Genomic DNA, 22,500 nt, shown 5'->3' on the forward strand with positions numbered 1-22,500 from the left:
ACTTCCGGACCAGCTGCAGGCCTACAGAACTATTCTTAAAAGTGTACGTCAACGCGAGGGACGAATCTTCTCCTGGAGAGACAGGAAAACCATTTATTACAAAGCTTCTCCTTGCAGAAGTTAGGTAGCATCAGTAGCTGTAGCCTCCTCTGGCATTGCAGCTACTTTGTTACTCGGTGGCAGGACAGCACACTCAACTTTTAAACTCCTTCTCAATTTAGCAGCATCCGAAATGCCTTCATGCAACATCAACAAAAGCTCAGATCAGGGACAAGTACTTAAAATGTGTCATCTAATTGTCTGGGATGAGTGCACTATGGCTCACAAGGGAGCTTTGGAAGCATTAGATAGAGCCCTGAAAGATATCCGAGACTGTCAGGCTCCAATGGGAGGTGTAACGCTTCTGTTGTCAGGTGATTTCAGGCAAACTCTTCCTGTCATTCCGAAAGGCACTAGAGCAGATGAAGTCCAAGCATGCCTAAAGTCCTCTACCCTGTGGCATCATGTTACAATCCTCATTCTCACCACTAACATGAGAGCTCAGCTACACGGCGACAAAATGTCCACAAAGTTTGCACAGGACATTTTGACACTTGGTGAAGGCGATGCCTCTCGATGCTGCAGGACAAATGGAAGTGTGGTTATTTTCCTCTGTTGTTAATTCTGTAGATGACCTCAAAAACGAAGTATTTCCCAACTTCACACAAAACTACCAAAATCACAATTGGCTGTGTGAAAGAGCAATATTAGCTCCAAAAAAACGTCGCTGTTAACAAAATTAATCAACAGCTAATGCATTCTCCTCCCGGCACTATACACACTTACAAGTCTGTTGATACAATTCCAGATATAAATGAAGTGAATTATCCTCCTAAATTTCTCAATTTACTGGAGCCTCCTGGACTACCTCCACACATATTAGCACTTAAAGTTGGAACTCCTGTAATGCTACTCCGCAATCTGGAACCACCAAGACTTTGCAATGGAACACGACTGGTGATAAAGAAAATGATGTCACACGTTATCGAGGCGATCATTCTTTCTGGATGTGGAAAAGGTGATGTCTTTATTCCAAGAATTCCTCTTACTCCATCAGGAGCAGAAATTCCATTTACATTCAGAAGACTGCAATTCCCCCTTTGTGTCAGCTCTGCCATGTCCATTAACAAATCTCAGGGTCAAACCCTCGCTGTAGCTGGTCTTGGAAGAGCCCTGCTTCTCGCATGGGCAACTGTATGTTGGCTGCTCAAGAGTAGGAACCAAAAGAAACCTTTTTGTATATGCTCCACAAGGAAAAACAAGGAACATTGTTTACAACGAGGTGTTATAATCTCAACAGCCAGGAGGTATATACATGACCCCCCCCCTTTTTTAACAAACTTCATGTACTGTCATGTATTTATATATATATACATGGAAAAATGCAAGCATGAAAAGTAATATTCTTAAGATTATAAACCTGGAAAAGTACGGGACAAGTTATGACACCTGTAAACGTATAGGACAAACTACTACTTTAAGTAAAATAAAGAATAAGAAACTTTTTACTTAAAATATTGCACCAAGGAATGCCACTTCTTCTAATTTATCACTCTTTAGAGTTCTCATCTTTTATTGCGCAAAACTGTTCTGCTAATTTGCAAGTTTTTTCTAATTAGTCACTATTTTCTGTATTTAAAGTAGTAAAGTAGCCAAATTGTACTTAAATATGTATAGTGTTATTTGAAAACTATAATAAAATAATTTTTAATATTCAAATTTTAATTTTAGTTGCAATATTTTAAGTAAAAAGTTTCTTATTCTTTACTTGAAGTAATAGCTTGTCCTATACTCTTACAGGTGTAATAAATTGTCCTGTACTTTTCCGGGTTTATAATCTTAAGAATCTTATTTTTCATGCTTGCATTTTTCCATGCAATCCATGATTTTTCCAGACATTGCTGTTATAAGATAAGTAATAATGTGTCAATAATTTAAGATTTTACCTTATAAAATACAGAAAAATAATATTTCAATTTATCCATGTTGAATTTAAATATATGTTGTGATTGAATTATTTGATATTACCCATCTACACCAAATTTATGGCAGGGATTTTTACCATGTTGTTCGTTGCACCATGGATCACCAAAAATTACAAGCAACAAGATCCCAAAACGATCAGTTACCAGGCTCACCTTAAGTAACCTAATTTTGCAATATTAGGAGGTCACAGGAACTCATTCAACGAAAAAAACATTTCCATCGATTCCGGGATTGGGAGGGTGAACCCCACCTAATTTTTTCAGAACCAAAATAAGGGATTTGCAGCACATTAGGAGGTCAAGGTCCTGATTCCACGCAAAAAATCTTTTTTTTTCTTAGTGAAAATCGTGCGGGTGTTAATATAGAAATTGACTATAATGTTGTTATTTAACCTCAAATCAACCCTGATACTGAAAACGTATTATCAAAGACATTCCAGCCTTCAGCAAACCGTCTTTTTAGGGATAATCTAGGACATTACATACAATGGGCGTGTGATTTAGGTACGAGCTACTTTGGCTGCTATTTTTAACGTGTGGAGCGACCAGGTAGAGGCTCTTTCAATGGTTCGATTGCGTGATGAGATTTTTTTTACACATTTATGTAATATGTATATATATCATCGGCAGAAGTTAGAGAGTAAGTCAAAAACTGAGAGTTTCGTGTATTTGGCACTTATCAAACACGAATTTGCCCATTGTCACTCTGTAACTTCAGACGAGATAACTTCTAAAGTACAAAATTTTATCCAAAACGTTAAGAGTAAACCCTGTTCTATGTGACACATTCTACCAGTAACGGAAGTTTGAAAGTGTTTAGTTAAAAAAAATGAATTAAAAGGACACACACAATATGGTCAAAACATCATATTGTCTCAAAAATTTTTGAAAATTTTCCCTAAAAATTTTTCAAAAGTTTTTCGAAAATTTTCCGGCAAAATTTTTGAAAAAAATTCCGCCGAGGTCGACTTTGCCTTTCATCCTTTCGGGCTCGATTAAATAAGCACCAGTTACGCACTGGGGTCGATGTAATCGACTCAATCCGTTTGTCTGTCCTTGTTTGTCTTCTCTGAGTTTAATCCCTTGTGGGTAGTAAAGAAATAGGTATTTCATCTGCTGCTACGTTCCGAGTTCAAATTCCACCGATTTTTACTTTGCCTTTCATCCTTTCGGGATCGATAAATTAAGTATCAGTGAAATGCTGGGTTCGATGTAATCGACTAGTCCCCTCCCACAAAATTTGAGGTCTTGTGCCTTCAGTAGAAAGGATATACAGAATACATCTACATTCAATTAACGTTGATTGGTTGGCTAATATATTTGAATTGACTAAATTAACCACTAAATTTGAAGGTGGCTTAAACTTTAAGGAAGTTCCTTTTACACATTTAATCAAGACTATTAAAATTAATTCTTATTCGAATAACTAATTTCTTATTGAATACTTACTAAGAATTGAACCAACCATGTTCAAGTCGTAAATTTTCCATTGATCTCCCGACTTCTTATTTAGGAAATTGGTATGAAAAATAATATTTTTCTGAATAACTCTCTTCTTTAGAAAGGCACGATTTTGGTTCTCAAATCCTGATAATGATGTTAAGTTTGTTATCTTAGCATTTCATATTGATGCTTTATCAAAATATTACGTATAATATTTATGTTTGCATTAATACATAATCACACAGCACCACTGTCGCTGCTTATGCTCCACCTCGGTTATCTTCCATTCTGATTACAAATCTTAAATGTATGTTTGTACGCATGTATGTATCTGTGTGAGCGAGAGTGCATTTAAGCCTGCATGGCTACAGCTGCCTATACGGATACCTTATCCGCAGGATACAAACTGCCATGTACATGGACAGTAAGCAAATCCTGGATTGACATTTTCAGCAAGTTAAGGTCGCATTAAATGTGTTAATGGAAATCAATCTCGAAATGAGAGATTACTGATAAAGATGGCGTCCGCCGAGCAGCCGCCGCCGAGAAGCCGCCGCTACCGCTGTTGAATGCAGTTTTATTATGGGATAGAGCCAGATAATATATTAGCTGCTACCGTTGGTCTTGTTCACTAGCTTAAGGTCAGCTTTGATCGAGCAGATTTATGATCAACCTTGAAGCTGTGACCACCCCGTTTCTTTTTCTATAACCATGTCTGTGTTTTTCCGTATCTTCTTTTTAAAGCAGTAGCTTAGGAATTGGCTGCTACGTCTGGCAAACTGATTGATCGTGTAGGGTTTCCATCGTGGTTTCATGCGTAGGTATAAGGCCAACATATTATCCGGACGAATTTTATTTGATTGAACTACCACGAATATATCACAAATATTTAGCTCAACCTTATTACGAGAATGGTTATTGTAATTGTCGTCTGGTTCTCCATGAGTCTGATCCAGCAGGCGTTTCAAACGTAATCATCGTAGATTTTTGTATGGCAAGCATTACATTGGCAAATGGATGCATAATTCGGAACGTAGGTTGTATTTGAAGAGAATAAGGATGCTATTTCTAGTAAATCACCCTTACATGCACAGATTCCGTTCTTGGCTTGTAAATGGAAGGTTAAGCTATTAACGCTATTCAAATTCATAATTTAGACGAAAGAAACAAAACACTTTTAAGTTCTGTAATCTGGCAATCTTAACATTTCTATCAGCTCATTGCCTCTAAGTGAATATATATATATATATATATATATATTATATATATATATATATGCATGTATATATGTATAGCGAGAGAAACTGAGGGAGAGAGACAGAAAGAGAGAGGGAAAAGAGAAAGAAAGCGAGAGAGAGATAGAAAGAGAAAGAAGGAGAGAGAGTGAGAGGAAGAGAAGGAAAATTGTAACGCCACAAGAAATTATATCTACACTGGAGGTGTCAAAAGCACAGCCGACGTTAGAACATTTTTTTGAACACAAAATGTGTTTCATAATGTATAAATATTAAAACTTTAGCTGCTAATATTATATATATATATATATATATATATATCCGTAATAATGAAGGGTGAAATTAATTAATTTGGAATAATTATCAATTACACCAAGTAGTCTTCGGCATGTAAAAGCCTCATTCGAGGAAAATTTAAGTAATACTAAGCAATAAAGGGTTTAGCAACGAATTGCCTTACCACATACCGAATTTAGAAATAGCAGTCAAAGAGTTATAGCTATTTCTTCTTTTTGGTAGAAGAAATAGCTATAACTCTTTGACTGCTATTTCTAAATTCGGTATGTGGTAAGGCAATTCGTTGCTAAACCCTTTATTGCTTAGTATATATATATATATATATATATATATATATACCCGCCGAGGTCGACTTTGCCTTTCATCCTCGGTCAACACAAGTCCCCTCCCCCACATTTCAGGCCTTGTGCTTATAGTAGAATATATATATATATAATATATATATGGAGGCACAAGGGCCCAGTGATTAGGGCAGCGGTCTCGCGGTCATAGGATCGCGGTTTCAATTCCCAGACCGGGCGTTGTGAGTGTTTATTGCGCGAAAACACATAAATCTCCACGAGGCTCCGGTAGGGGGTGGTGGCAAACCCTACTCACCCACTCTTTCTTCCTGTTTCTCTTGTGACTGTATTTCAAAGGACCAGCCTTGTCACTCTGAATCTCCCCGAGAACTACGTTAACGGTACACGTGTCTGTGGAGTGCTCAGCCACTTGCACGTTAATTTCACGAGTAGGCTGTTCCGTTGGTCTGATCAACTGGAACCCTCGTCGTCGTAACCGACGGAGTGCCACATCACATATATATGATGCAGCGAGCTGGTAGAGACGTTAGCACGCCGGGCTAAATACTTAGCAGCATTTCGTCTGTCTGCACGTTCTGGGTTCTAATTCCGCCGAGGTTGATAAATTAAGTACCAGTTGAACACTGGGGTCGATGTAATCGACTAGCACCATACTCCCAAATTCCTGGCCTTGTGCCAAAATTTGAAACCAATATTATATATATAGTAGCAGTATCGCCCGGCGTTGCTCGGGTTTGTAAGGGAAATAACTATATAAGCATTTTTAGTGAGTTATAGCAAAAAAATAGCAAAAAATGCATTAAAAATGGAATAAAAAATGATGGTAATTTTTTTAAAAATCGTTGACTCATCGTAGACATTTTTAGAGAGTTACTTCCCTTATATAATAGCGAAAATGCATTAAAATGGAATAAAAAATTATGGTAATTTTTTTTTTAATCGTTGACTCATCGTAGACATTTTTAGAGAGTTACTTCCCTTATATAATAGCGAAAAATGCATTAAAATGGAATAAAAAATTATGGTAATATTTTTTTAAATCGTAGACTCATCGTAGACGCGCGCTAATACCTAGAAGGGCTCGATATGAATGACGACTATAAGATACCCGGTTTTGGTTACATTGCACCGCAAAATGTGGGAGTAGTTAGGAATCTAAATCGTAGGAGACAGACACACAACCTTACTTTTATATATAAAGATTTGTGCAACAACTAAAACATTCGGTTGTGCAAATTGTTTGCACAGGAAACCTGCCCTGTGTGGCGGTAATTGCCGTTTTTCTGGATCTGTTTCAGCTTTTTTAGCGATTTCTGTTTTGGCGACTTCAAGCCATGAAGTCGTTGTTCCAAAAGAACGCTGGTCTCCTTGACAACGCATTACGACGTTGATTTCCTTACACTCCTTTCCCCACAGCTTCGCGAGGGAGAGAAGAAGGGGGAGAAGCAACACAAGTGCAGGTGTGAGCGTGGGCGCCAACTCCGCCGCCATCGACACACGAAAAAATATGCATTAAAATGGAATAAAAAATGATGTTAAATTATTTTTAAAATCGTAGACTCATTGTAGACGCGCGCTAATACCCAGACGGGCTCGATATGAATCACGACTATAAGATATCCGAATTTGATTAAACTGCACCGCAAAATGTGGGAGTAGTTAGGAATCTAAATCGAAGGGGACAGACACTCACACAACTGCAGTTTTATATATATAGATATATATATACACACACAAGGTGTATTCTTGTTGTTCCGAGTGTTTTTTCAGGAGAGACATTTATTAATTTCAAAGAAGTACAAACCCTAATCTCCTTCAAAATATGATTCTCTGACTTCAATGCACCTGTTTTAACGCTCCATCCACTTCGTGAAGGCCCCTTGGAAGTGAGGGTGTCCAGGACTGTTGTCACAGCCGCCTTCATCTTCAAATCCCCTTTAGCTTGGGGAATAACCGAAAGTCGATGGAGATATGTCTGGAGTGTAGAGAAGGTAAGGGACAGTTTTGATGTCCCTCTCTGTCAAATGGTTGATTACCAGGATGTTTGTCACATGCACTAATATTGTGCATATTCAGTTCTTCATAGATAATTCTGTATACATTTGCCACACCAACTCTCAACTGTTTGTGTATTGTCTTTATAGACACACGGCAGTCGTCATCGAATTTTCTCAACCTGCTCATATGATCTTATTTCCACATCTCTCGTCTCTTGTCTTCTCTCTACTGTTCTTGAGTCTCTTGCACCAGCGAAAAAGGTAACCCATGACCGGTGTGGAGCATTTCATCAGTTCCTGTAGCGTTTTTGTTCGGTTTAACATGAAACTTTATAGCATAGCGAGCTTCCAATCGTCCTCTCTGCAAATTGGCAGGCCAACCTATTAATGAATCGTAATGATTACAACAATCTAGGACTGTTATAACTGTCAATCATAAAAAAGCCTCAGTTCTGGAATGCACCTTTCTATCAGGGTATGTGTATACATTTGTGCTCTTCCTACAGCACCAGGAAATATTTTACTCCTATTTCTAGCGATTAAGGTGACTCGGCGCCCTTATTTCTTTATTTCCCACAGAGGGCTAAGCATAGAGAGGACAAACAAGGACAGACAAACGGATTAAGTCGATTATATCGACCCCAGTGCGTAACTGGTACATATTTAATCGACCCCGAAAGGATGAAAGGTGAAGTCGACCTCGGCGGAGTTTGAACTCAGAACGTAGCGGCAGACGAAATACCTATTTCTTTACTACCCACAAGGGGCTAAACACAGAGAGGACAAACAAGGATTGACAAAGAGATTAAGTCGATTATATCGACTCCAGTGTGTAATTGGTACTTAATTATCGACCCCGAAAGGATGAAAGACAAAGTCGACCTCGGCGGAATTTGAACTCAGAACGTAGCGGTAGACGAAATACAGCGAAGCATTTCGCCCGGCGTGCTAACGTTTCTGCCAGCTCGCCGCTTTAGTCTCGGCACCCTTAGTCACATTTAGTAACGACTGATTTTTCCCTTTATGGTATTATATTGTGCATAGCAGTTTATATTAGTTTATACACACACACATGTATATATATATATGTATAAATACACATACATTATAAAGATACAGATATTTGAATATATGTATCTTTTGTGGAGGCACCTTGGGCAAAGTATCTTCTACTATAACCTCGGGCCGACCAAGCCTTGTGAGTGGATTTGGTAGACGGAAACTGAAAGAAGCCCATCGTATATATACATGTTTGTGTATGTGTGTGTGTGTGTGTTTTTGTCCTCCCACCATCTCTTAACAACCGATGTTGGTGTTTTTACGTCCCCATAACTTATTGTATCGGTCTCTTTTGCCGAACCGCTAAGTACTAGGCTTACAAAAGAATAAGTCCTGGGGTCGATTTGTTCGACTAAAGGCAGTGCTCCAGCATGGCCGCAGTCAAATGACTTAAACAGATAAAATACACACACACACACACCACACACACACACATATCTATGCATGGATATTTCATCCAGTCTCTACAGTTGTATCACTGTTTGTGCATTTGGAAATATATTATTATCTTATTTGCAACTCACAATACACATTTCAGCGCTTCTAAGGCAACCATTGGTTTGTTTACATTTATCGTACACACACACACACAGAGACACAGACACACACACATACATACATACACAGGGTAGGTGGAAAGTAACTAGGTATTAGAAATTGCTTATAGAATTTTTAGTGTCACTGGTCATGACAAAAGCATTTTTAAAACAGACTACATTAATGGGGATTTCTTATTGTCTTATTTCTTATTTTCCACATGGCCAGTTGCTTGACAATAGTGAGCTAAGATAGCAGCATGCTATGAAGTGTGGAATTCCATTGTTTTGGTTCAGAGATGGTGGTGTGCATGGAAAGGTAAGCATGCAACACTATGTCCGGAGACAATAAAAAGTTGTCATGCAAAGCTGATGACCACGGGCTCAGTGAATGATGCAAGAAGAAGTGACCGTCCAACCACATCCTGATCAGCGGAAAACCTGGCAACCAGTGCAGGAAATGTTTAATTGCATCCCGCAAAAATCAACACATTAAACAGCTCGTGAAAGTGGACCAATGTATATGTGTTTTGCAAACAACTTGTACATGCAAGTGCTACCAGTCGAGAACTCCGCATACCGGAAGCCAGCAAGTGCATGGGGTCATCAGGAGAGAATGCTCGCCGTTTCGGGGCCTACTTCTCGACGGTATCAAATCGCACCACCCCTCACTGATATGAGGCCCCGCTTGCTAGATCAGCTGGTTATCAAATAAAGCTCAATATTCTTCTAGCCATCGCTTATCGTCCCTTTTTAACCAAATCCAGCGGCTAATCTTTTTTCACTGTAGTTTGGCTATCGATGATGGTGGTATTTACTTTACGATGAGTTAAGCCTAACGATAACAGCAGTCGTCTCACACTGTGTTCAACAAACCCTCTACATCCGACTTCGATTGGAAAATGCTCTGCTTTCCAGCTTGTGTCTTCACATTCCTCGACGAGGTTTACATAACGGTCAGTCTTTCGAGCCCGAGCGTCGTCCATGTTATCTTCATGAGGAACCGTTAACTCAACTAGATTCACAACTTTCTTTCACACCACATGGGAAAGAGTCCTTGGCACTCTGGCAAATCTGCAGCCACCTCCCAAAAACCGTTCCACTTTTCATCACTCAATAGAAGTTTGTATGTATGTATGTATGTATGTATGTATGTATGTATGTATGTATAAGCAGTGATTGAGGTTAATGTAAAGTTGTTATCCGTTCAAATATGTTAGAGGTATTTGAACCCATAAGAAGGTTAACCGCTGAAGTTTGCCAAGGCGATTATTCTCGCTGTAAAAAAGGTGTAAATACATCAATGTCTGTTCGAAGCGTCCTCCTTCGCTTTCTAAAAGATAAAAACCTAGTCTTGTAATCAGTTTGGAGTTACCTCTCTTTTCGATATGTGTACCCCCCCACGTATGTATGTATGTATGTATGTATGTATGTATGTATGTATGTATGTATGTATGTATGTATGTATGTACGTATGTGTTTATGTATGTATGTATGTATGTATGCTTGTATTTATGTATGTATGTATGTACGTATGGATGTATGTTTGTATGTGTGTGTATGTATGTATGTATGTGTGTGTATGTATGTGTTTATGTATATATTAATTTGTTGAAATGTCACAGATGTTACTCAAAGGCCGAAATTTTTGTAAATGGCACGAAGACAGATGAAAACGACGTCTTTACCCAACGACCAACGAGAGTGAAACAGAGAATGGACATTCAGAGGAGTGATGCGGCTGATGCTGAAGCCGTAAGGAACTTTTGGTCAGATTTTGGAACAAAGACTTTCAGAATAATATGGAAGACAACTGGTCGCGGAAATTTCGAAGTGAAATGGAAAATAGATAAAAATAAGAAAATGTAAATATTGCAGATCAGGAACTGGAAGAAAGGTTTAAGAAAATATGAAAATAAAAAAAAAACCCTTGGAGCAGATGGGTCGGGGATTCTGGTTAAAAGATCCCTCAAGTATACACAGCCATATACAATAGGTTTTTGCTGACCGCATAGAAAATGGAATATCAATGGCGATGGCAAAAGGAAAGACAGTGCTGGTTGTGAAAGACAAGGAAAACCGAGGGGCAGTTAGTCATTAAAGACCTATTACTTGTTTATCTTTACTTTGGACATTTTTAACTGGCCTGGAAATCATTAACGGAAATCTAACGATTTCTGGAGAAAGGCTGCAGGATGAAATGAAAGAAAACTGATGATATGTGTATTGATAACACGATGTTGAATGTTGTGCGAATAAGTAAAAAGAATCAGCTGGTGGCTGCATAAACTACAAGAAAGCTTACGATAATGATCCACATTATTGGCTGTTGGAATACCTGAGGATGTTCAGGTGGGGTCAATGAAAAGATAAGCACTTTTACTATTCCATGGGAGAATGAAAGAGTGGGGTTTAAAAGAGACCACTTCAATCTCGACTCCAACTGAGATTTCTGTCTTACTCACGAATGTGAGTCACACTTCTTCTCTTTCCTTTGTGGAATTCATCAGGCATCAACTCTTATGTTTAGAAACTCATACCTTGTGAAAAGTTGTGCATGTCGAACCAATTGGTTACTGGTTTGTTGTAACTGTTTAGGAGCTGATACACACATGCACACACTATTAGGGTAAATGTCGATATTTTTCTTTTGCTGGTTGCGTGATTGATTGGCCCAGGAAATAGGTGGTAAATGTTTTTATTTTTCATTCCCTTCGAGTTCTTTTAATCCCTAATAGTGGTTTGGACTTTAGCTATTCCGTCTAGCATGAAAGGAATCCTGTGAAGGATACCTCTTATGTGTTTAAATGTACACTGCATTTATATATATATATATATTATATATATATATATATAGAGAGAGAGAGAGAGAGAAAATAGTAAAAAGTGAAAAAACTACAGAAGGCTTAAAGGTTAGAAAATATATATATTTGCGTCAATATGTCTGAAGAATATTAAAAATTTTTTTCTTACAATGACATAATTTAGAAGAAAGACCGGTTTCGCGTTTAGCTTTTCAAATTTCTTGCGACGTTATGTTTATCTTGAACAGAGTTATCTTTATGTTTATGTTTGAAAGAGTTCTAAATAAGGGGAGGTAATGAGTGATTTCTTCCGGTGTAAGGGAGATAATCGCTTAAAATTAAAAAAAAATTTTTTCCTTTCCCTTGATATATATATATATATATATATATATATATCACGTGATCACGTGACCGACCAGTCCATCAGATGTAGTTACACATCGCTGGTCACAATGCGTTCGCATTGTTTTAGCCTTCGAATGACGCCACCCCGCTGGCTAAGCGAACAGGCCAACAGAAGAAAGAGTAGGAGAAAGAGTGGTGAAATAGTACAGCAGGGATCACCCCCCCCCTGCCGGAGCCTCGTGGAGCTTTTAGGTGTTTTCGCGTAATAAACACTCACAACGCCCGGTCTGGGAATCGAAACCGCGATCCTACGACCGCGAGTCCGCTGCCCTAACCACTGGGCCATATATATATATAAATAAGTAAATAAATGGAGTTGAACGCAGGTGTTCGACATATGTTTCGAAGACAACATTGGTTTTATTCCAATTGGTTACTGGTTTGTTGTAACTGTTTAGGAGCTGATGGACACATGCTGGTTGCGTGATTGAATACCAAATTTTAACTTACAATCAAATAAGGTAGCTACCATAAGAATTGACCAGCATTACACTAAGAACCTATTCCTAAAAGTTCGTATATAAATTTGGTCTGTATTTAATGCCATTTTAGTTGCTATGCTTAAGAGACAAAAGTCTTGTCAGTCCATCGCCTCACGGTCCCTGCGGACGAAATGAAAAAGGCGTTGCCCCGGAGGATGGCGAGGGAGACTCGCTGGAACTGAAACAAGCACTCTGGCTTCCGGACATCGCACTCGCGGATAGCCATCTCTGCTCCGTTAGCAGTGAGCGAGGATTTAGTCCAAGGGCCAAGAACGGCAGAGGTCGCTACTGCCAGACTCCCCCCCCCGACTTTACTTGTGGGCCATTGTTGTTTATCAACGGGTCAGTCTTTATTGAAGAGATCTGTGATCAAAGGCCTGGCATCTGCGAGAGATATTTGAGAAGCTGTTAACTGGACGAGAAGGATATCTAAAAGCATTAGCGCTAACTTTAGAGTCTCACGGAAGACGAATACTTACGTATAAGAGGATAGTAATGAGGGATAGTGGGAGATGCTAGAAGTATGGAGGTGGAGCGGTGTGAGGAAAGTAATGTAATAAGAGCAGGAAAGGAAGAAGGCGATGGGAGAGAACGTAATAACGTTTAAGGGGAAGAAACTGCGATAGAGACGAGAGGAAGAGAGGAGCGGAGATGAAAGAGGCGTTGATGGTATTAGAAGGATAAAGGGGATAAAGAAGCATAAAAGATAAATGAAAGAAGCGAGATAAAGGAAGGAGAAAAGAAAGACAAAGAGAGACTGTCAGAGTTTGATAGCGAGAGAGATAGAAAAGGAGACGAGAGAGAGAGAGAGAGAGAGAGAGAGAGAATAACGAAGGAAAAGAGTGAGAGGTAAAGAGACAAAAGAAAAATTAAAGATTTCTTCCTCCTGTTTCTAGTAATATCATAATAATTCTTTCTCCCAAAGAAAGTTAAATAATAGAAGAAAGAGATTAAAGAGATAAAGTAAGAAAAGTTGTTAGTATTAGATTAGCAAGATTGACGAAGAATGGAGGGATGAAGATGGGAGACAATAATCGAAGTAAAAGACAGAAAAGACGAAATAAAGATTTTAATAATATTTTCAGTGACAAGTGAGATAGAATAAAAATAAAAGTTGTAAAAGAAAGAGATGAAGGAGACTGGGGCCCTTAGACGACAGAGTGTAAGAAATAGAGAGAAAGAGAAAGAAGGGAAAAAAGAAAGAATGGAAGAAAGAGGTGGGGGTGGGGTGGGGGTGGCGAGTGCAGTAGAGTAGGAGGTAGTAGAAAGGAGTGGTAGGAAGAGAAGCTAGAATCATTGCAGAGCAATAAAAGCAAAAAAGCGGAAGGAAACTGAAGACAACAACAGTGGAAACAGGAAGATTTTCAATGAGGAGAAGGTAGAGGTAAAGAAGTGAAAGGAAGAATTTGCGACTTCGGTGGGTGTTCAGAGAGAGAGAGAGAGAGAGAGAGATAGAGAGAGAGAGAGAGAGAGTAATACATCGAAAAGAAATGAGGGAGGAGTAGGAAGAGATGCTTGAAGCACGTTGTTATCTTGTTTAATTCGAACCTACGCACAAATGATGAAAAACACCTATTTTTATATGCAATAAATCCAACCATTAATTGAATAAATGACTCACTACAAGCGTAGAATCTGATGGGTTTAATGTGAGGTCGGAGTTTTGTTGGGTGTACGGGTTTATTCGAGGTGTGAAATATAGGATCTGCATTATGTTTAAATGATATTCTATTCAACCGAGGAGAGAGGATGGATAAATTATTTTAAATGGGAGGAGCTGGGTTTAAGCGCGAAGATAATAATAATAATTGACATTGGTCAGTATTCAATTGTTTGGAAACATGTTTTTGGACAAGGAATAGGGGAAGAGGCTAATGGCTAAAATCTCACAGAGATAATAAATTAATAAGTGGTAAGATAGGTATACTATGTTTGGAAACCTACACGTACACCCATAAGGCACATTCCAACGAACCACACGTTCATCACCCATCTCGAAGACCGCTCAACTAGCTAAAACTCGTCTTCGTTCTTCGTCTTCCATAGGTTTCACTAAAATAACTTTGCATCCAATTTCGTTCCGCTGAAGTTTTATTTCTCTTTGATTTGTGTTTCATTCCTCTTTGTTTCTCTTCTTTTCTTTGAAGAAGGATTACAGTTCGAAACGTAGAAGACCCTTATTTGTCTTTTCAATTTCGTCCTCATTTTATAAAACTTTGTTAATCTTTGTTCCTCTGATTCCTGAAGCATTAACATCCTCATATAAATTCATTCGTACGTATGACCTACACCCACCCTCCTACCTACCTACCTACCTACCTACCTACCTACATATATATAAATTTTGAATGGAGTCCTTTTTTTGTTGATTCTACCTTAACAGAACAATAAACTAAATATATATATATATATATATGCATACATACAATTAAAATCAAAATGAGGATGAAAAAATTAGATATTAATTTGATAACATCAATTTTAACACCAGTGATCTAGCACATAAAAAAACTGAGATTCATTAAATAGTATTTCATACATAAATATAAGAGGGAATTAAAAAAAAAAAATTTTTTAACTTTTCCTTTGTCTTGCTCACTTACGTTTCTGGTGTGCTAAATTTTCTGGAGAACAATTCTTAGTGGTTAAGACCATAGCGGATCTTCTTCTAGCATAAGGGTTTCCACATAGTGGATAAAAAAATTCCCTCTTATATATATATATATATATATACTAGCAGTATCGCCCGGCGTTGCTCAGGTTTGTAAGGGAAATAACTATAAAGCATTTTTAGAGAGTGATGGAAAAAAACGATGGTCAATTTTTTTTGAGATTTAAAAAAGGTGGAGTTGCGTCCCCTAGACAGTTTGTGGTTCGTGTTTCTGATTCTCGACCCCATGTCGAATTTATCGATTTTTTCAGAACTGGGAGAACTTTTCAAAATTTTCGCTGCGTTAGTTTTGAATTATGACATTGGGCTATGTGTGTGTCAAGTTTCATCAGAATCGGTTGAAAGCCGTGGTCAGGGTGAGGGTACAAGCAAACAGACACACAGAAACACGCACAGACAAACTGCCGTTTATATATATATATATATATATATATATATTATATATATATATATATTATATATATTCGTACATACACCTAGAGATGGCAAATGTTTCGGTGAAGTCAGTTTGTATACTGAGCAAAAGCCGAAACAAATAAAAGTGAAGGACCAAAAGAATACATAGGATCAACGGAAATTAACATTAGAAAATAGTTACAACAGGCATAAACATTCATTTGTGAACTTTAATATAAACGTGCTATGGTTTCGTCAAAATTTGTATGGCTCTTAAGCGAAGCAAGTCCTCACCATTTCCAAATTACTTGGTCGTTTGTGGATGAAGTACAAGCTTATAGAATGATAGCATGAGATCAAAAATGTGGTACGGCCTTTGAACGCAAAAAGGATTTTGTTTCTGAAATAGTTTAACAAGAAAACGGAATTGTTGGCACGTTGTACGTGCTAAAGTAAACCAGTCTTTTTGATAATCGATCTGGTGAGAGAGAGAGAGAGAGAGAGAGAGAGAGAGAGAGAGAGAGAGAGAGAGAGAGAGAGAGAGAGAGAGAGAGCGTTTATTTCGGAGTGTCAATGGAAAAATTTGACAGGTCAGTCAGTCACTCGCTGACGGTACATCGAAGAGGCCAGGGAACAGAAGAAAGAAGAAGAAAGAAGACATGCACCCAATACCAGAGCTGAAGACACCTCCGAAAGTGGGGGCCCCGCCACGTCAAAACGGTAGAGGAGTAGGGGCCGAAACCGGATGTGGTTCCTCCTGATGATGTTTTGAGCTAACTGGATCCTATAAAGGAGCTGTTGTGGTAGCAGACCACGAAACACGGTTGTAACTCCTCAGAAAGGTGACTTCAGAAGTGAAGAATGGTCTTTGAGCGACATCGTTTGTACTAATCAAACAAATGATATAAAGCCGTGGATATATTTATAGAAATATAGTATAACCATGACAGTCAGAAAGAAGTGCTATAGAAACGCTATGTTGATACAACACACACATAAACCACATACACACACATATCGCTACAATGTCTTTTGTTTAAAAATAAAACCACAGGCTTATTTCAGCTACGGCTTCTTAAAATATATGATCATATATTCAAAAATTCACTGATTTAAGAGGCAACAACCTCAGATTGTCAGCTGAAAGAGCAGCAACACATGATTCTGAGGAATGGTAATCTTCATTGATTCAATTAGAATTTTTATTAAAGAATACGTTTATGCAAAGAATTCTGTATATTATTGTTTCGCGATGAATTAAAACAGTATGTGTGTGTGTATGTATGCATGCATGAATATTTACAGATATGCATACATATACACTTGCTAATACACACACACACACACACACAAATAATGGTTGAAAAGAAAACCTTTCAAAATAACAGAAGATATTTCCTAATGTAAAAAGTATAGATTTAAAAAAAAAATTACAAAACGATAACTACGGTAAACGCGAAAAAAAAACAACAAACTATTCCACAATTATTTAAATCCAGAGTAGCGATATATATCAGTGAGTGAAATTAAATTTACATTCGAAATAAGAACAGTGTTAATCATATTAAAATATCTGCATCAAACCCTAGTATGGTGGTGTATATGTTTCTTGTATACAAGAATACAGCAGCAGAGCTAAAATGCGGGAATCTTTAATCAGAGGATGATACAGATAATCGCGGACGGGGCCTTGCGGTAAGATGTTTCCTTCTCAACCACACGCTTTCGGATTTGGTCCCCACTCTGCATGGCACTACGAGCAAGTGTTTTCTACTATAGCAGAATTGCCCCAAAATAGATTTATTTATGCTGACGCTATTCCCTTGATTTGGAAGGCAGAAAATTATAGATTCTTTGAATCCAAAAGGCATATTGAATCTATTTCTATGGAGAATACAATTATAAATATAAAAAGTATAAAACAAATACGATGAAATAAATTAATATCCCCATTATGAAACAAAAGGATTTTTCTAGAAACTCTTTCACTTCAGGTTTTGGAGAAATGATGTTTCATTTTTGTTACAATTACATCAAAATTAGGGCATTTTGATGCCAGATCAATTTGGATATAGTCTTCGGGATACAATCGATTCCTTTGCTTTGTTTTTATGTTCATTAGAATGAAAAATCCTTGTCCGCAAAGGTAGGCTGTTGCAAAAGGCAGCGACTTTTTGGCTGCCTCCTCATGCCAGAAGAAAAAATTCTGTCGTGACAAGGAGCACGATTTTTTTATATAATTTTAATTATGTCTAACGAGTCCTCATTACCCCCAAGAATTTCACTTTTACTCCACTTGGGGTAATTTACCCCTGTTTGCCAACCCCTGTACTATAGCCTCCAGGAGGAGTCAGAAATGGTTGTCGGAGAATTTCTACGTCTTCACCACTCCCAATTTCTGACCTCATAATTCCTCTGATTATAATCTCATGGACTACCATATGTGGAGCGTGATTGAGAAATACAACAACCATTTTGCCGGCAACACCAAGACCGAGCTGGTGGGAAAGATCAAAGAGGGTTTCGAAGATCTTCCCAGGGACTCAGTGAGGAACTCATGTATTAGATTCCGGAGCCGTCTTGAGGCCGGGGTGGACGCTGGCGGCGACTACTTTGAAGAAACTGTTATTTCTGAGTCATAATCTAGTTGCTTTGATTAAAAAAAGACACTAACTTTTATTTTCAAACAGGATGTTGTGCTTTCTGAAACCGCGATCCTAAGACCGCTGCTCTAACCACTGGGCCATTGCGCCTCCACACAGCTACGTATTACAAGGCAGATAAAAGTAAGTAGAGAATAAAGATACAAATGTCTGTATGAGTGTATGTGTGGGTGTAAGAGTACGAGTGTATATGTGTGAGTGCGTATGTGTGAGTGTGTGTATGTGTGAGTGTGTGGCTAACAGCTAATTCTTGCATCAAATCCACCCTCATACATTATCTCCCTTTGCAATCGCTCTCAAGGCTGCAGCTCCCCCTTTCCTTTCCTCTCCGACCACCATTCATTTCGCAACATATCATTAAACTAACTGTATGCAACTTTTTGATCTTCCTTCTTCGATTTTGTCTTTCTGCGTTTATTTACTGCTTTGCTTTAAAGACGGATCAGAGTCCAACATACACATGGATTTCAGTGTATTCCGTTTCCTTACTATCTTAGCATTAAGCTAATATAAACTTTGCATTCTAGCTGTTTCTTTCTACTGCTTCAAGGATAATTCCTTGCATTTTTTCACGCTGCCAGAACTTAAACCCGCTTACTCTCAGATTACACTGTTCGGATTATATTGGATTGACGTTACACCTACATCCATCCATCCATCCATCCAGTTACATACATACATGTATATCTGTTTGTCTGTCTGTCTCCCACCTCTCTCTTTATGAATGTATGTATGTATGTATGTATGTATGTATGTATGCATGCATGCACACACATATATAAAATAATAATAATCCTTGAATAGAATTTATAAACACGTTAATGCATAACTACGCGCGTTTCCACAAATCCCATGTCTCTTAAGATCACAGTCCCTATTCCTGCAATTATTACAGTGTCGTCCGTAGCATCCGTGGGCATCGGGTTGATCATCTTCATGGATTCATTTCTTCAGGCGATATAACATTAAAGGATGTTTAGCGCTTTTTCCCAGTGCGAAATATATATTCACACACCTTAGGGCTGAAACATAAAAGAATACATATACCCATATATACATATGCGTGTATATATGTTGATACGTATGCATATGTATATATTTATATATGCATATATACAATTATGTAAGAATTCTTTTCTACTCTAGGCACAAGGCCCAAAGTTTTTTTTGGAGAGGGGACTAGTCGATTAGATCGACCCCGGTACGCAATTGGTACTTAATTTATCGACCCCGAAAGGATGAAAGGCAAAGTCGACCTCGGCGGAATTTGATCTCAGAATGTAAAGACAGATGAAGTATCGTTAAGCATTTGCCCGGCGTGCTAACGTTTCTTATTTCTTTATTGCCCACAGGGAGCTAAACATAGAGAGGACAAACAAGGACAGACAAAGGGATTAAGTCGATTACATCGACCCCAGTGCGTAACTGGTACTTATTTAATCGACCCCGAAAAGATGAAAGGCAAAGTTGATCTTGGCAGAATTTGAACTCAGAACGTAACGGCAGACGAGATACCTATTTCTTTACTACCCACAAGGGGCTAAACACAGAAGGGACCAACAAGGACAGACAAACGGATTAAGTCGATTATATCGACCCCAGTGCGTAACTGGTACTTAATTTATCGAACCCGAAAGGATGAAAGGCAAAGTGGACCTCGGTGGAATTTGAACTCAGAACGTAGCTGCAGACGAAATACCGCTGAGCATTTCGCCCGGCGTGCTAACGATTCTGCCAGCTCGCCGCCTTACCATTATGAAAGAATTGCAAAACACATTAGTGCCTTGATGTATGTTTTCGAAATATATATATATATATATATATATATATATATATATATATGCATATGCATGTATACATACTTATATGCAAACACACACATTCATCTGTGTGTGTTGGGCTGTATGCATTTATAAATCTACATGCAGGCTTGTGTATCTATGGCCATGAATACATCTACGAATACGTCTGTTTTGGTATATCTGTCTATGTAGCTACATATGTATATGTGTGTGTTCCTGCATGCGTGCATATACGCAAATTATATTCGTGTGTGCTTTGTGTGCGCAAGTATAGCCGTAGAGATGTGTGAATTCATTGATGTCCATTTGGTTCCCAGTGAATATTTGATCTATACTAAAAGACTATATATATATATAAATAGGCTTGTATGAAGATTAATTCAATAAGTTGATGTTTTTAAAGAATATCTGCAACGCCTATAATATATTTATACTGCTAAACCATTTCAAAACCCTGTTAATGAAGCGTAAAAAATGACAATTATAAAGCAACTACGAATATTCTCCACCACTATGTACAAGCCTGTTATAAAATAATGATTAGAAATTCTGTTTCTTTTAGAAATATGTAAACAATTCCCAATTCTCCCTTCGGATCTAGAAACCAAAATAGCACAGCAACCCCCCCCCCCCCCCTCACACACACACACACACACACACACCACACACACACACACAAATCTTACAATGTACATGTGTAAACTTACATACCGCTAACTTTGACTTGTAGAGGATAAATATTCGACAAAATATATTAAACAGAACTTTGCTTTTAATAACGTATTTATAAAATAGACGGTATTTTTTTGGCAATATTCGCAGTTGTGGCCAAGCACTAAGCGAAACTTGAGATGTTAAGGAATTGGTAGATGAGATAATTATCATTGATGGAAATAAATTTACAAAGAGTAAAATAGAGTAAAGGAAAGGAGGGGGAAATTTAACGGGGAAATATAAATGGGGGGGGGGGTATGTGTGCAAGGGAGAAAACCTATCCATTAGAGAGAATAATTAGAATTAAATATGACTTCTTTTAAAATGGTTTAAGATTTTATAGAATAAAAAAAAAAAACAAAAAAAAAACTTAATTAATTGCTTTATTTAGGATTATGTGTTGTACAAGTAATTCCATGTGGTTGAAGAGAGATAAATGAATTAAGGTGAACGGAAGATATACGAAATTTAAAATTTGTGCGTGGAAGACGAGAATGTTGAAGAAGAATATGAAATGCTAAAAGTTAAAGTTATTGGAATAAGGTTAATGGAAGAAATTCACGCAGCAAATAATTTTGCTAACGGGTTAAACGAGGAAATTACCGTTTAATCTATGGGGTGTTCGTGTAATTAAGATCCGGTAGAATTAAAGTTAGAAATAGGTAAACACAGCAGGGTTGGAAGTAGATAATCACGAAAGGATTAAAAATAGGGAGACATTTGCAAGTGTTGCAGTTTGAAATAATGGTCTGTATTTAAAGATATCATTGGAATTAAGATAAACATGTTGTATGAAGAAGGTGTCCTTAAAATGTGTTTCTCGTTGAATCAGGTAACCAATAATCTAATTAAAATATTAGACAGAGATGTTTCTTTCTTTTCTACTGGAGGCACAAGGACTCACATTTTGGGGAAGGGATTAAGTCGATTATGCGATCCCAGTGCGTAACTGGTACTTATTTAATCGACCCCGAAAGGATGAAAGGCAAAGTCGACTTCGGCGGAATTTGAACTCAGAATGTAGCGACGGGCGAAATACCTATTTCTTTACTACCCACAAGGGGCTAAACACAGAGAGGACAAATAAGGACAGACAAAGGGATTAAGTCGATTAAATCGACCCCAGTGCGTAACTGGTACGTAATTTATCGACCCCGAAAGGATGAAAGGCAAAGTCGACCTCGGCGGAATTTGAACTCAGAACGTAGCGGCAGACGAAATACCGCTCAGCATTTTGTCCGGCATGCTAACGATTCTGCCAGTTCGCCGCCTTATAGATAATACTAATAATGAATAGGAAATTAAAATTATATAAACTAAAATTATTTGGTAAAATAAAAATTGGTGCATTTATTAAATAACATTAGTTATAAGGCCGGTCTAGACTATAATATTATGGTACTCTCATCAGTACTCCATTTATTTGGGAGGGTTTTAAAGGTTCTCAGTAAATATGAACTCCTCAATTTATTTCTTTTATTTAATGAGTCAGATTCGGATATCTAGTTTCTCAGCAAGGCAAAAGCTGCATCTAAATTTCCTTGCATTGTACAGCGGTGCACTACTTATTACAGTTCATTTCATATTGTACCTAACATCCTTCACTTCAAGGCTCCAGGAAAATTTACTGAAAGAAGTGAAGTTTTATATATATATATATATATAAAACT

This window comes from Octopus sinensis, linkage group LG2 (genome assembly GCF_006345805.1).
Source record: "Octopus sinensis linkage group LG2, ASM634580v1, whole genome shotgun sequence".
Classification (NCBI taxonomy): domain Eukaryota; kingdom Metazoa; phylum Mollusca; class Cephalopoda; order Octopoda; family Octopodidae; genus Octopus; species Octopus sinensis.